We start from the raw sequence: 15,515 nt of genomic DNA, 5'->3' as shown, positions 1-15,515 counted from the left end.
TCTACCTGCGCTCCTCTTCTCCGCRGTTCCCCCAGCCCTCCAAGCGAGCGGCAAAGTTCACATCCTGCTGCAAATCGCAGAGCCCGCTTTCCTGTTTTCCTTGGCTTGACCCCTGCGCTAGCAGCGGAAGGGGACAGCGCAGCCCCACGGAGCTGGGGAGCGTGGGCCCCGAGGGGCGCGCGGGGCCTCCCTCCCGCGCTGCGCCCCGGGGCCCCAAGGCAGCCCGGGGGCCTCCCGGGCACCCGCTCCACTACTCGCTTGTTTTGCCTAACACAGTAGCAATTAAGACAAACCTTCCCGGCCGTGTTGTCAAGCTGTTTGAAAACTTAATTCCGGCGTCTCTGACACATCCCAAGCGGAGGAGCAGGCGGCGGGCGCCTCTCCCAAACTGCCACCCCTCGGAGGGTGCTCGGCGCGCGCGACCGAGAGGCATCTGCATTCCCTTTCTGTTCACCCAGCCACGGAGCACAAATCTGCTTTGACACTTTTAGAGAAATGAAAAGCTGGAATCTCGCAGGAGCTGCCTGTGCCGGTGGGGGGAGGAGGGGAGCACGCACAGCAGGAGGGAAGTTGACTTTTCTTTATACATATAGGGTTTTTTCCATGCAGAGTTTAAATTATGCCTGATAAAAGGAGTTTCGTGGATGTTTCAGTTCTTTCAAACCCTCCTGGCTTCCTCCCAATTAAATGAGGTTTGTCAAAGCCACAGGGCTCTGCTGCTGCCGGAGAGGCGGACAAGCACTTCCCGCAGTGACATCTCCAATCCCCAAGGGAGAAGATGAAAGTGTCAGTGCCAAGAGAGAGAGAGAGAGTGTGGAAAAAAACAGGTACAGAGACAGGCAGTGTGAGAGCAAGGGAGCGAGTGGGGAGAAAGAGAAGGAACGAGAAAACAGATTGGCATCATGTGTCAACCCCCCCGACACATTTCCAGAGAGGGGACGGGTTCATTTCACCTGGGTTTATCCCCCATCCCGTGTTTATTATCCGTGCCGGGTGGACACGGAGCTGCTTGGCGTTATCATGGCAACCGACGTGTTGGGAACAGAATCCAAGCGTGCCGGGCTGGAGCGAGTGCAGTACCGTCGTGCAAGATCGTGTCCAGGAGCCACTCATTAGGCCTGTGAAAATGGGGCAGTTGTGAGTAATTCTGCATGTAGCCACCCCTATCACCCTTACTGGGTAGGACATTTTTTCTCCTGACTCATTTTGGCATCGCAGCACTTTGGAATTTAAGTGCATTATTTTAAAATTCCGGTTGCTCTGATAGCCTGGTGCAGATCCGAGGGGTATTGTGCCCTGTGCTGTTCAGGGGTGCTGTCTGGCAGCTGCCATCCTTGGAGAGCTAACACAGAAGGGCACAGGATGAGCTGGAGATGAGAGGTGGAAGGAAGGGGGGTGATCTCAAGGTGTGTGAGAGGGGCAAACAACACCTGAAGAAATAAAAGGTGCCCGTCAGAAATTACCTTCTGTTTTTATAAAATAACCGTAGCAAGAACGTCCTTGTTACAAGTTGCTGTGACAAGTTGGAAGCCAGAGGAAATTTTTCAAAGGTCAATTCCCTGGCAAAAAATAATTGGGGAAATGAGTGTTTCCAAAACACGAACACCTCCAAGCAGCATCTTCCTGGCTGTGGAGGGCAATGCTGATGGCCAGATCCTGGCAGCAGTGTCCCAGCACGGGAGCAGCTCCTGCCTTTCTGCRCCCTACGCAGGAAGTTAGCTATAAACTGAATTTCTTTTCCATCTCCTTTGCCCTCAAATGCTCTGGAGTAGCTCCCTGGTGGGGGGCCTGAGCAGTGTGAGCACTCATGGGTTGGCACCAGCCAGCAGCCGAGGCTGCCCCACACAAGCCCCTGGGCAGGCGTCGGGCTGGGGCGGCCGGTGCCGTAGGAGCTGTGTCCTGTCTGGGGACACGGGACACAGGCAAGGCAGGAAAGGAAGGCAAGGGAAGGAGTTTCCTTTGCTCCTTCCCCGGCTCTTGCGAAAGCAGAACAGGCACTGAGTTTGGCCCACATGACTTGTGGAAACAAAGTCCTACAGACATGGAGAAAATGCTCTGATTGCCTTGATCTAAGGCCAGGGAGTCTCTAAAAAGGTCCTATTGTTCTGGGAGATGAACTGCTCYGGTGGGGAATGCTCTTAATGCCCCGCAAGGAGGCAGGCTCTATCACATCAGAGGTTAGCAGACATTTTTCCCTATTTTGTCTCCTGCAAAATTCTGTCTGAGGCTCCTTTATCTTCCACTTCCCCCTTAAGACTCTTAAATGCAAATGCAAGATGATTTAGTTGTCTTGTTTGCTGCGGAAGACAGCCGGACTGGAACTCCCATGTAGTCACTTCCCATCCTTGGGTGCACTTCTGCCRTCAGAAAAGAGCAAATGGGGCTGCAGTGATCAGATTTCTAAGGCACAAAAGTTAAAGCTAAGTTTGAGACAGTGACAGCAAACAGCCATGAGCCTGGGAACTCAATTAGCCTGAAAGACAACTATCTCATTATCTTTCCTAAAATGATATAAATACATAAGAATATAAAATTTTAAAATAAACTCTCTCTCTATTGACTGTCTAGATGACTGAATTTCACTGCTCAATTTCTTTAAACACCCACTTTAGTATTTATTTATTCTAAGCGTGAAGCAGCTCCGATAATTAGACTGTCAGATTTCGTAAGTTAATGAGGAGTCACTGGAGTGGAAGGTTTTGCATTTGTGAGCTCGCTGAAGGAGAGGAGCTCTGTGCCTTCGCGCCGTCTCTTTTTTCTTACGCTTTTTTTCCCCCTCCACTGGCTGGGAAGGAGAGAGCTTGGCAGTGCACAGATCCATTTGAATCCTTTTGATTAGCGGCTTGCATTCCCACCACTGTTCTACCAAATAATGTTTTGCTGGTTGCTCCAAGAAAAAGAAAAAAAAAGGAGAGAAACCATAGGTTASATTTCTAGAGAAGGAAGCCTAGATTAAAGAAATCCTCTTCCAAAAAAACCCAGAGGGAGTGGAGCGGTGAGAAATGAGATCCTCAATTAGTTTATGTGGTGGGGAATGTCACAGGAGAGCATGAGGAAAGCGGCACAGAGAAGGAAAAGGAGAGAACGGCAGCTCTTCCTTTAGCCTGGTTTCTCCACAGTGCCGGCAGAGYGGCTGGAAACCAAGGTCTGAGACCTGTTTGCTTCTTAGCAGAAAGGCCACCCCTCAGGAAGCTCCACATGTTTTGGTAGACACCAGGAATGGCYGAGTGCCTCTTAGGTGACTATTTTGTTGCCACTGTCAACGCTGGTGCCRTTACAGAGCCCAGGAATCCCTTGTGCATTAGTGGTGGGAGAAGAGAACAGGCACCCTGGCCTGCATCACCACATCCCAGGCTGGGGACTCAGTGGGAAATTATCTCACACTGGAAAAGAAAAGATCAGTAAATGAATGCTCCCCTGCCCAGTGCACAGGGGTATCATTAGCGGGGAGGGAGAGCAGAGTTAGTCTTATTCCCAAATGTCAGACCAGTGCCCTTTCCTCTGGTGCCTCTCCATTTAAAATACTGCTTYATTTCCACCTTGCTTAATTAAGCTGGCCAGATTGCTTTGGTTGCTTTTGTGCGTGTTGGTTAAGTTTGTATTTCACAGCTTACTTGTTCTGCTTCCAYGCACAAGACAACCTCCTCAGTGAAGCACCAGACCCAGCAGAGCTCTGCTCACGGGAGAGGGCCAAGTTGCAAGGATGTTACCGTCACAGCTCCTCCCTTCTTGTGTTTGTCCCGTATCAGAACACCCTGCTGCTGCCATCTGGAGACTGCAGTTTATCTCTGGAGACTTCTTTCCTGAGGACTCCAAACGCCTTTGTTGTTTGCAGCAGACACCAGGCTTTTCTGATACGGTTTGGGTTAGTTACTCAGCCACGGGGCATGTTCTATTTTCAACGGTATCTCCATAACATGGGGCTACCTGCAGGAAATGGAGCTGTTTTCTGTTAGATCGGCCTAACGTGATGATAAAATCTGCCTCCYATGCGTGTGCCAAAACCCGAGCAGAGCTGGGCAAAACCTTATTTCATAACATGTTGGGTCTCCTGTATTTGCATTTTAGTAAGAGATACTCCAAAATGATACTCCAGCATTAATATCCTTGCTCTCCTTGTTTTGTTACAGAAGACCTYGGTTACCTAAACCACTGTCACTGAAAGACATTATGGGGAAAGAGCGTTTTATTCCTGCCCTCTCCTTGCTCTCGTTGTGCATCCGTTAGCAGCACGTGTCCCGCCAGTGCCGTGCGCTCAGTCTGAGCATGTGGGTGCTCATCCCGATGCCACGTTAGCCGCACTGCCCACCAAGGCGAGGGCAGCCCAGCAGGGACGACAGGACATCCCGAGCTCCCCCGTGGTGTTTCCAAAGGTAAACCTGGATCAGGCCTCACTCCCGRGGAACTGTGTCCCTTTTTCCTAAGCTCTTTACAAAACATATTAAACAAGCTTAAATGTCAACTCCAGTTTTCTTCTGTGGTTACTTACAGGAAGACATTCTGTAAGTGAAGGTGTTTGGATTATTAAAATCTTTACTCTTTTTTTTTTTTTAAGAAAGGCATCTGGATTCAGACATGCAAGCAAGGTTATAAAYGTAACAGGAATTTCTTTGTCATTTTAATAGGCTACCAACGGAAAGCAGGAGGCTCTGTGTGCTTTTTCCAAATCTAATCAGAGGTAGATAGGCATCTAAAGCACAACAGCCTCACGCTGGCACACGGGGAGAATGGAATTTCCTGGGAACATAATGAAATTGGCCAGCCTTCTTTCATTGGCCAACCTGAATTAAGTTACAAAAATAGACAAAACCAAAAAACTAAACATACCAGGCTCAAGCACGAACCCATGGGCCCCGGGCCCCACAGCAAGGGACAGAACATCATCACAGGCTCCCTCCTGTTCTCCTGGTTTCAGAAAGGGAACGGATAGTGCCAGATATCTATCCCAGCTTGATATACTCTCCATTCCAACACTCCATCCATTTTCCACCCTGTTCGACCTCCTGCAATGTACCTGCTGAGCAGGAACCACACTGACTCTCCAAATGCAGAGAAGTAACGCAGTGCCCCTTATGTGTACGGACAGGCTCCTGGACTAGCTAACTGCAGCTGGATCTACAGAAAGATTAGACCTTGTTTTAAACCAATGATTAACTAGCAATGCGACTGAAGTCACAAGCCCTACAGAATATTTGGAATTGCTTTTTTTTTCTTTTGATTCAAGAATTTGGGACATAATTTTTATCCTAATAAAATTCCTTTGCAACAGGGGCAGATTCTCCCCCTCCATTGCACCAAGGACCTCTGAAATAGCTTTTGAGACAGATGAAATGAAGTAGAATCTTTGTGAGTATAAGACAAGGGCAGAGTCTGGTCCAGGAAGCTTTATTTTTAGAAGTCACCTTTCAGTGGAAGAGAACAAAACTGTGCAGCTGTCCTGCCTTTTGTTTTTCCGAAAGCAATGTCAGAAAGATTGACTTGGCAACCAAGATGCAACAGCACAGACTGGACATCGGTCCTGCAGAATAAACTCAGCCATGTGTCCCTTAATAGAGAGATCCCTGGACCAGAAGATCGATGTACAAACAGGACAGATGGGGACTGACAATTGAAAGAACGTAGAGGCTGATCCAAGGCTTACAGAGACCTGTCATTCCTGGGGTTTACATACAATCTCCTTCAACAAAAGAGCTCCTGAGGGAAGGAGGGGATTAGTCAAAAGTTGAGTGAAGTCTCCAGGGAAGATGCTTTCTTGGATAAAGATGTCAACAAAAGCAATTGTTTAAGACTATTTGTTATAATTTCCTAGAGGGAGCTTCTGCCATTACTAACAGGATTACCAGCCTCCTGGTTCCACACCAGCAGAGCATTAGACATGTGCATTGCAGACTGGTTGCTTAGGGCTGAATTCAGAGGTCTTCTTATGCTGGGTCCCAAATGTGTGCAGGTGTTGATGAGCAGAGGGGAGATGGCAAAGAATTAAGATGAACCAAGCACAGGGCGGTTTTGGTCCAGCTGTTGCAGCAAGCACTGGCACACTGAGTTGCCAGAGTGTTTTAATCCCCTTGATCTTGGGGCTGCTGACAGGCAATGAGAAGGAAAACTAGTCTGAGGTGAATGCTGATCAGGATACACGGACAAGTCACTGAGAGCTTTTTTCCCCAGCTAGAAGTGCTCTGACATTTCTCACAGRATTCTTCCTGTAAGAATATGTAAGTGACAATATTATAATAATAGTATAGTAATAAGGAAGTGCTTACTGTGCTTGTATTCTAGTCTGCTTGGTTTCCRTTATCTGAGATGCCTTTTCCTCAGCTCTGGAACGTCAGGAAGAGGAAAACTCAGCGCAGCTTCATGGTGGTTCTGGGAGGAAAAGGGAAGGCAAAGAGAAACAATCAAGGGGCAGGCACGCAAACCTTCCTGAATGCATCTTGCTCATCTAGGTAGTGTCACTGGCAAGACTAGGAGAGCTTTGCTGAGCAAGAATTGGGCACAGCATTGAGGGATCACAACGGCACTAGTGAGGGAGCTATGGGGAGGCCCCACAGAACTAGCCAGAAGGCAGCACTTTGGGGTCATGCAGGAACAGCTCCAGCCAAACCTCCCCATCCCAGTCCACTGAGTGTTATTCTGAAGATCTGGGCAAGAAACAGAACAACCGTCTTCATTCCCTTTTCCCCTTCTTATAGCCATATTTATAGAGGCAAAGACGGTACAGAACAGCTGCAGGCACTTTGCAGTTAGGAGGACAACATTATGTCCTACGCTGTGTCACAGTCCTTGAAGCTCTCTGCCTTGGCATTGAGGCAAGCTAAGAAAAGCCAGGCAAGCCAGAAAGTCTTGTCCAACCCTACGCTGCATGGACCTAGACCTTCCAAACACCAAGCTCTCTCCAAATGAGTGAATGCTCAACTTTCTTTGACAATATTAGAGAGAACTTTTTTCGCAATATTATTATGACCTTCTGCATTTCATTTGCTTTGCAATTAATCTAGAATAGTATTTAATGACCTCACAGCAGTATAAGCAGGATCAGATTACAGCCTAAGGAGTTCTACTTAGACATGTATCTTTGTACCAGCTCCCCGTGTTCAGGGTTATTTGTTGAGAGAAAAGAACTTCCTTTGAAGAAAGTCAACAATCCCTAAGCACATTGGCACTGGCTGTTGCACTGCGAAAGATTAGAGAAAAACTATGGAAATAAGGAGCTTTTCTAAAGTGGATTGTGAGCTGCAGAGCTAGGACGTGGCTCCCCACTTCTGAGTCACCCAGCACCGTCATTTATGTGTCCAGAAGAGCTGCAGGGTTGGCACGGGGGTGTTCTGCATTCCTTGTGCACTCCTGGGGACGGTTGGACTACACGCAGTGAACATGCAAGATCTCTGATGTCTGCTCCTAATTGGGAGCCACGAGATGCTCAAGACATGTTAAAGAAATAGACTTGTTGTGCATGGGCAAGGAGGGATCTAATGATGGGAACGGAATCACTTTCTTCATGGTGTCTATCAGGACATCAGCTGTAAAGTCCTTCTGCCCCAGAGCAGCAGAGAGAGAGAAAAGCTSTACTGTTTCACACAGCTGCTATCCCACAATGTCCAAAGCTCTTATGCAAAACCACCAAAGGGCCAAATGACACCTCCTACAACTCTGCCTCCAGGGCTGCAAAGCCAGGAAGACCCTGGCAGAAAGACAGGCTGCAAACCAGCACTCTTCTGCTCTTTAATCCAATACTGGAGACCAAGTGCCTTAAATACACCCGATGACAGAGAAGAACTGCTCCCAAGCCACCCCCCTCCCGCGTTACAGGGAGTACTATTTATATCAGAAGTACTGATAGGTCTTCCAGCCCCTGGCCTGTCCAATCTCAGGGGCACCAGCTGTCAGGGAGACCAGATGTGGTGCTGTATTGAATCAGGAAGAGAAGATAAAAAAGAAGCACTTACAGGGACTAACTGGTAGGAGATTCAGGCTAGGCTGAATAGAGGGGAACCTCCCCAGTGCGGAGGTTACATCGATCCACTCCATAAAAGAGCAAAGAACTTCCCTGAACTTTTTGCTCTGAACAAAAAAGGGAGGGGGATGCCTGAAAGGGAATCTGTGAGCTCTGAGTCCATGTACCCACTTACTGCCCCCTTAGAGGGTTGCCATGCTTCCCCATTTCCTTCTCTGCTTATTGCTTTGCCCCATTTCTCTCTTTTGCTCTTTGGACTTGTCTAAGTCCTCGAATCGTTGATTTAACTTACTAAATAGGTGRAAAACTATTCCCTGTTTTCCTTGGTTAGTCTTCCATTATTTTAGTGAACTGAATCAGTTTATGAAGGGCTTGGACAAGGACTAAACTTCATGCATGGCTGAGTGTGGAAGGAGAAAGGAGGAGCAGGGAAAGGGCATGAAATTCATGCTATGTTATCTCTGAGTGCCTGCTCACATCTAGTCTCTGTGGGTGATCATCTCATGTCACATCAAGGTGTCYGATGTTTTGCTTTGGGGTAATGCCAGAATAGGTCTGCTGAGTAAATACTAAGAAGTACTGCTCTTGTGTATGTGGGCCCATTTAGGTGCTTCCTGCTGAAAACCTCACTAAAAATCCCRGACATTGGCAGAGAAACAAGGACTGACCTTTCCCTTCTCCCAGAGAAGACCTTCTCTTGGCATAGGATGTGCTGGTGAAGCAGGTGAGTGCATAGAAATTGAGATCTTTGTCCTCGAGGATCAGCAAAATCTTTCTTCCCACCTTCTAAAAAACAGAAAAAAAAATCTGAGATTTTGGAGAAACCCTTTAATTTAGAGAATGCTCTCTTTTAGGTAAAGAGAGCTTTAACAGCACACTTAAATATCTGCTTTAACAACGTCTCAAAGTAAATGCAGTAACTTCTTTCCCAGGCCAACATTCTCTGTTTTCCTTCATYCCAGAGCAAGTTTGTTGGCCAGCTGCACATCCCCAAGATCAAAAACAACTCTGCCTGTCATGGCGCAAGTGGGCAACGCTCTTTAAAGGGGAAAAAAGGCACCAGGAGTGTCCTCCCCCCAGCCCAGAATTGCATTTGGGGACACAGATGAAAGCCCTGACGTGGGTCATGTGACAGGTGTCACTTCAGTAATGATATTGGGGCAGAGATAAAAGTCCTCGCCGGCTGCTCACGTGGCGCCGCTTCATTACTCTCACAGCAGGTGGTCGGAGAGTCTCAATGCCTTCATTTTTTTATTATTTTTTAATTTTTTTTTATTCTGTGATAATGAGAAAATGTTTAAACTTCCATGCCTGTGTTTAAACATTTCTTCATGCTGACAGCAGCAGGAGATCCCTTGATCAGCTGTCAGATGGGAAAGTGCAATTTTTCCAGAAAGTAAACAGCGTGTTTGCCAGTTGAAAATCATTTGCTGTTTGTTGGGCCTGCTGGTTGCGGAGTGATGGAGCCGTGTCGCMGCAGCTGACAGCTCCGGAATGGGGAATAGCAAAGAGCCTGAAAAATGTGGCTTAGACCGAGCTTCTGATAACAGGGAGCTCGGGCTTTTTGACACTTCCCTTCTGTTACTGTGTGAAATAACAGCACTTAGGGGTTGCTTATGAAAGTTTTAACACTCAGCATCAGTGCCAATTCCGGGAACCTTCTAAGAGAAACCCATGGTCCTGATGTCGCTTGAGCCTGGGGAGCTGGGGAAGTTTCAGGTGAGCCAGGAATGTGAATGTGGTCGCGGGATCCAGCCGGAGAGCTGGACCCCAGGCTGGGCTCCAGCAGAGCTCTGCTCTTGTCCATAAGGATCCCGCAATCCAACYGGGTTCCCTTTAAATCTTAACCACATTTTCTCTCTTCCTGTTAGGCAAATATCTCCTCAAAGTCTTTTCCCGTAAAGGACAAGAGATACAGATAGAACGCACCTCATTTTAATTAAAGTGAAGGTTTCAGTGTGCATATGCASAGGCATACGCTGCATTTTCTATGCGGAATCAGCAAATCAACTTGATTTCAACACTGGGAAAGTTAATTACTGAGAAGACTCTTTGGATCGTGCATTAGATACGTGCAGCCGTGATCCTACACGGAGCCCTTGATGGTCTCCCAACAAACGCCTTCCTTCAAGAGCTGCAGTCCCGCAAAGGGGAATGTCACCATTAAGAGCCTCCCGTATATTACATTTCACAAGGTTTTGGCTCATTACAACCGAGGATTGATGCCAAGCCGGTGTGTCACGGACACCAGAAAAGCCCTTGGGTTTGTGCTTCGTGCTGAGCTCCGTACCCACGCGCCGTGCAGAGCGCAGTGCCTTGGCACTGGCACCTCAGCATGGGAGAACCACATCCATGGGCTCCCTGGAGATGCTGAGGGCAGGGCTGGACCACCAGCAAAAACCATCCCCAAAAGATGCCATCCAAATCTGGCCCTTTGTTGGCAGTCATTAAAAAACATGGCACTTTTAATAGGAGCTTATTCAATTAGCAGACTAACAGGCTCCATCAGATAAGGCGGGGGATTTCCCTGGGAATCTGAGTCACCGAGGCACATAGTGCTCAACAGGGTGRTTAACCCTCCCGGCGCTGACACACAACCAAGAGGCCACATCCCAGCAAAGCTTCGGGCTTGGGATTTGTAAGGGAAAAGAGATGGAGCCCCTGGAGGTGCCAGGGCTGAGTGCTGGCCGCCCACACGTGGGGACAGCAGCACCGCGGTCCCCGGCTGCTGCTGGACAGAGAACTCACCCCATCGCTGATCAACACGCTGACATTTGGCAGCCTGACAGCTTCACAGCTCCCTAAGAGGCTTCCTAATTAGAGCCGGGGTGAGAAATAATCCACAACTCGAAGTTTGTCGCTAGCTTCCTTGCTGTACTCTCCTTCCCTCCCTTTTTGCTCCTTCTCTGCCCTTCTCCCTTTCCGCTGTTTTCTCTCACACATTCGCAGCACGTCCCCTCCTGTTTGAAACCCCAAGCAGGGAAGAGCCCCCATTCCTGCCCGGCCTCCCAGCTCGGAGCAGCCATGGCGGCTGCAGCCCTTGGGCATCGCCGGGCTGCCAAAGAAGGGCAGGGAAGAAAGAGGAAGCTCTGGGAAGAGCAGAGAAGAAAGGACAAGCTCTGGGAAGAGCAGAGAGGAGAGGACAGCAGACACTGAAGTTAGTAACGAGGGAAAGGGCCAGAAATGTAGCACAAAACCAACACAGTCCCGTTCACAGCTGGTCAGATGAGAGGGGTAAAACCAGTGCTCCCAGCAGTGGCCCTGGGGCTGCATGCAGACCCGCGTTTGCCTTTGCTCATCAGATTCCTCCCCGCTTTCCCCGCCGCAGGATGGAGACTATTTTCCTTGAACAGTTCCAGGAAAGTTCACCAAATGCAGTCACCTCTGAATTCGAAACTACGGGAGCAAGCAATGGGCTGGGACAAGCGCAGTTCTTTTACTGTACTCAGTTTGTAGGGAGGGTTTTCCTGGTAAGAGGATTGGTTGTTCTCTGATACAAGCGTCTGAATCCACTTCATGTTGTGGTTGTTCCCTGTCTTCCTCAATGAATACCAGATTCCCTGGGTAGCCACCAGGAACGAGCACAAACTAAGGACTCTCCAGTCTTGGCCATGCACTTTGTATAACAGCTCTGTACGTTACCAGTGATCAGCAGGATGCCAGATGGTGACACGGGGCCCATACCTATAGAAACCTACTCATTAACTCCCTGAAAAGCAAAGAAACTTCATTTAAAATATTCAGGTGAAGCTATTTCCAGCATATCTGTTGCTGACAAACTCCAGGAGGTCTCCATGGAGTTCCTGGGGAGTCCTGCAAGAGTCTTTTCCAGAGGGCTGGCTCCTTGAGGAATGTTCCCCCTGGAGCCTGCACTTTGTGGACATCATTAGACCTGGAGGCAGCCAAGTGCTTCACAGGCCAAGCTACTAGACAAGAAGTCACCCCAGGTCTCTGGACAGGGCAGCCCAGCCCTGCACTAGGAACAGAAAGGTCGGGAAGGGTTTAAGGTCGTTCTCATCCGCGACGGCTGCGCTGCTCAGACCCGGGGCTGGGAAACGCGCCCGCCGAGCCGGGATTTCCAACTAATGGATTTCTCTGAAGTAAACAGAGCTTCTCCCCTGGGTTCCAATACCAACAAATTCCCCAAAGAGGCTAGAGCTGCTCTTAATAAACCAGAATACAGGTGGAGTTCTCTATTTCTAGAGCCAAACCCCTCCACGTCCTTRGAGCACCCCTAAAGCTGCTGCATCCATTGCCTGACACCTCCACTGTCCATAGAGCAACAGGTTAAAATTCTGCCTTCCAGCGTAAAACAAAAATGCGAAAGCAAGAGAGGTTCTTCTGGGCCCAGAATATCCGATTCCATCTTTACCTTGTTTTTTTTGCATGAAAGAAAGCCAGCGACTCTTTTCAATTAGGCTCCATTCAAGGTTTAGAATTTCAGTYATTTAAATCCATTTTAGACTAAGTCTTGGAATACAACTTAGCAGCCTGGAGGAATTAATTTCTTTTATTTTAAGGGTTTAACTCATATTGATAGATTTAGAGCTTTTTTTTTCCCCTTTTTTTAAGACTGTTGGTTTCAGATGTTTAAGGAGAAATGAAAAATAAACAAAATCCAGCTGAAAACCCGGCAAGGGCTGAATCCTCTGGGCAGAGGCCTCCGCGGAGACGTGCGGCTCTCGGATAAGCCGCCGAGAGGAGGCTGCAGCGAGAACCGCGGCCTCTCCAGAGACTCCCCGGCGCCCAACAGGGACTCCCCTAGTCTCCGTGCCACACGCGGTCCCGCTGGAGCTCCAGGGGGACATTATCCAGCAAACCGGGCTGTGCTGAATCCGCTCCGTCGCCAGCACAGAGAGCAGTCCCGGTACTTGCGCAAGGGAAAGCTGAGGCAGGAAAGACCCCCGGGTGACGGCACCGCCGACCCGCCGGGGCCCTGGGCGGCCCTGTCGCGGGCACCAGCGCTGCCCCAGCAGCATCTCYGCGCCCACGAGGCCTCCACGCGCTCCCCGGCGCTCAACGCAGCGCTCACGGCTCGCAGATTACGGCCGTAATGAGATTTGGAGCAGGCCGTTGCTTCCGAACAACGGCGCTATCTCATTCGAGCCCATTTAGATGATAATCTGCTCTTGCAGATATTAGCGTTTCTATATTAATGTAGATCCTTTTATCCCCGCAGCGTGGCTCTGGGTTCTGACTTATTAACAGCCGCCTCCCCCGGACGCGGGGAGTCTCTCGCTGCTCCCGCTAGCGAACGGCAGTCGGGCGCTCCGACGCACACGGAGAATCGGGCCGGCTTTCCCCGTCCCGCGCAGCATCTTAGCCCTGCTGGGCGAAACCACCCGCCAAGGATCCTTCCCGCGGGAGCCAGGCCCCTCTCCGGGGGCATCCCATTGGGCTGGCCTCCCCTCCTGGCAGCATTTYGGGGAGCCAGGGCAGCAGAGTGGAACATTCCCGGCCTTGGCCTCCCGGCCGCTCCCAGGGCGCTTTTCCTGGCAGCGCCGGCAATAGAGCAACSAGCAGAATTAATGTATTTATTATTTTAGAAGAGCTCATGTTTTCTTAATGCCTCCCAGTTCGAAGGGAGGGTTGAAAGTAAGGGCAGCCTATTTGCATTGTGAATAAAGTTATCTGCCTCCTCCGCCCCCCGGAATATGCAGAAATAAATGCCTTCTAATGAACCCTGGGGGGCCGAGGCTTTGATATGGATCTGGCCGGGGGGTTGGGGGCTGGGGGAGCTTCCAGCCGGGCTGAAAACCAGTGTGGCGCGGGGGGAAGGTGGGTGGCGAGTCATCCTCGGAGCTGAAAGGAAACGGGATTATCTTGCCAGCACTTGGTGTTTTTCTGTCCCCACGAATTTACAGGGGAGGCTGGAAAGCTAAATTCAGCCCTTGGTTTCCCTGCACCTAAATAAAAGTGAGGGCCCCGTCCAAGCGGCGGCAACGTCGCTCTCGTGCTCTGTAAGCGGGTGGGGAGGGAGGCAGAAYGGCAGGCTGGGGTCTGCGGTTGTGCCCCCCGTGTGTCTGTAAGCAGGGACGACTCCCCGAACACCACTTCTGCCTTCCTAGTTGCTGCCAGCGCGGGCCGAGCGGCAGCAGCGCCCGCTCTGCTCCCTGCACACAGGGCATCCGCTGCAGGACGGTGCCCGGCAGCTCACGGGGTCCCGAACAGGCTTGGAAAACAACAAGTACCTCTGAAGCCCCTTCACASAGAAAGTCTGCTTAAATGGGTTGCTTTCTGGGAACAAACTAAAAGGAACACCCTGGCAATGGGGAAGAGGCTCCATAAGAAGAGCATTTTACAGGAGGATGAGGGGCAACAGCCACTGGCAGCAGGGGAGGCCGGGCTCCCGGGTGAGCCCCTCCGCCCTGGGRCCAGCTCCGGACGGCACAGCCGTAGCAATGTTTATTTTGCATAACATTTGCATTTACTTGGAGCCTTTGGAGCTGGGCTGGCTGCCCGCCTGGTGAGCGCGCAGCAGGGCCTCTCTCTGCCCGTGGGGCGCGGGGAACGGCCCCGGCGGAGCCTGCGGGAGCCGCCTGCCGCGCGCCGCTCCGGGCAGCGAGCGCCGCGGTGCCGCACGCTGCCGGGAGGTGCCAGGCGGCCGGCCGCGCTGCCGGAGCCGCTGGACACGCGCTGCCGCAGGCGCCGCTTCCCCCTCTGCCGCCCGGGCGCGACGGAGCAGGGACCCTGCAGGTGAACGTCAAAGCAAYGGATTTCTGATCCACCCCCCAGGACAATCCCAATACGTGTCCGCAGGGGCTTGGTAGCTGAACACCCTCTTTCTGTACTGGAAGACGAGGTTCCCCATGTTTTCCACAGCCAGAGGAAACAAGCCCAGATATAATTCAGAGGACCTGTGTAAATTCCCTGTGAGCAGTAACCAGATGCTGGCAAGAGGAGACGGCAGAAAAGCGCAAGCTATTTCCTCATGTGAGCGTATAGGAAAATGGATCCTCCGCTGCAGCTGTGAGCCTTTCCAGAGCACATCCCGCGCCTCCCACAGCGCGCGGGGCCTGGTGCCGCGCCAGGCCGCTCCCAACAATTCTCAGCTTCACTAGAGAGAGGACCCATGTGGGAGGACCGGCAAATTTTAAAATGCTGGGTGAGACCTCTGGGTCTGGAGAGCATCAGAGGATGCTGAGCACAGTAAGGAAATGTGGAACCCGAACCCTCCTGCTTCCTTCTCACGCAGGAGTCCCACGCTGGGTTCAGTAAAAGTCACCGCAGCGTCAGTAACTCCTAATAAATCTTAGGCTCGCTTCACATTCGGGGAACCCACACAGGGCAAACCTGTTCCCAAGCTCCATGCGGTCTTTCCTCAACATCCCTAAGGCTCCACCTCCGCTGCCGACAAAGCAGAGCAGTTCAGCTCTGCTCTCGGTCATCGGAGCCGTCCTGCTCCGGAGCCTTCCATTGAGCCCCTCCGGAAGCTTTGTCCATGGCTGGAAGGATCTGCCTCACCTGCGGAGTGGTGCTCGCTGCCATGGGGCCACACAGGGACCTGGGGACACGCGGGCAGCYGAGGTGCCGGGGGCTCCCCGCACATGGCAGGGCAGGGGTT

Source organism: Nothoprocta perdicaria, unplaced genomic scaffold (genome assembly GCF_003342845.1).
Source record: "Nothoprocta perdicaria isolate Ctin4 unplaced genomic scaffold, notPer1 scaffold_11, whole genome shotgun sequence".
Classification (NCBI taxonomy): domain Eukaryota; kingdom Metazoa; phylum Chordata; class Aves; order Tinamiformes; family Tinamidae; genus Nothoprocta; species Nothoprocta perdicaria.
This window is presented reverse-complemented; position numbering follows the sequence as displayed.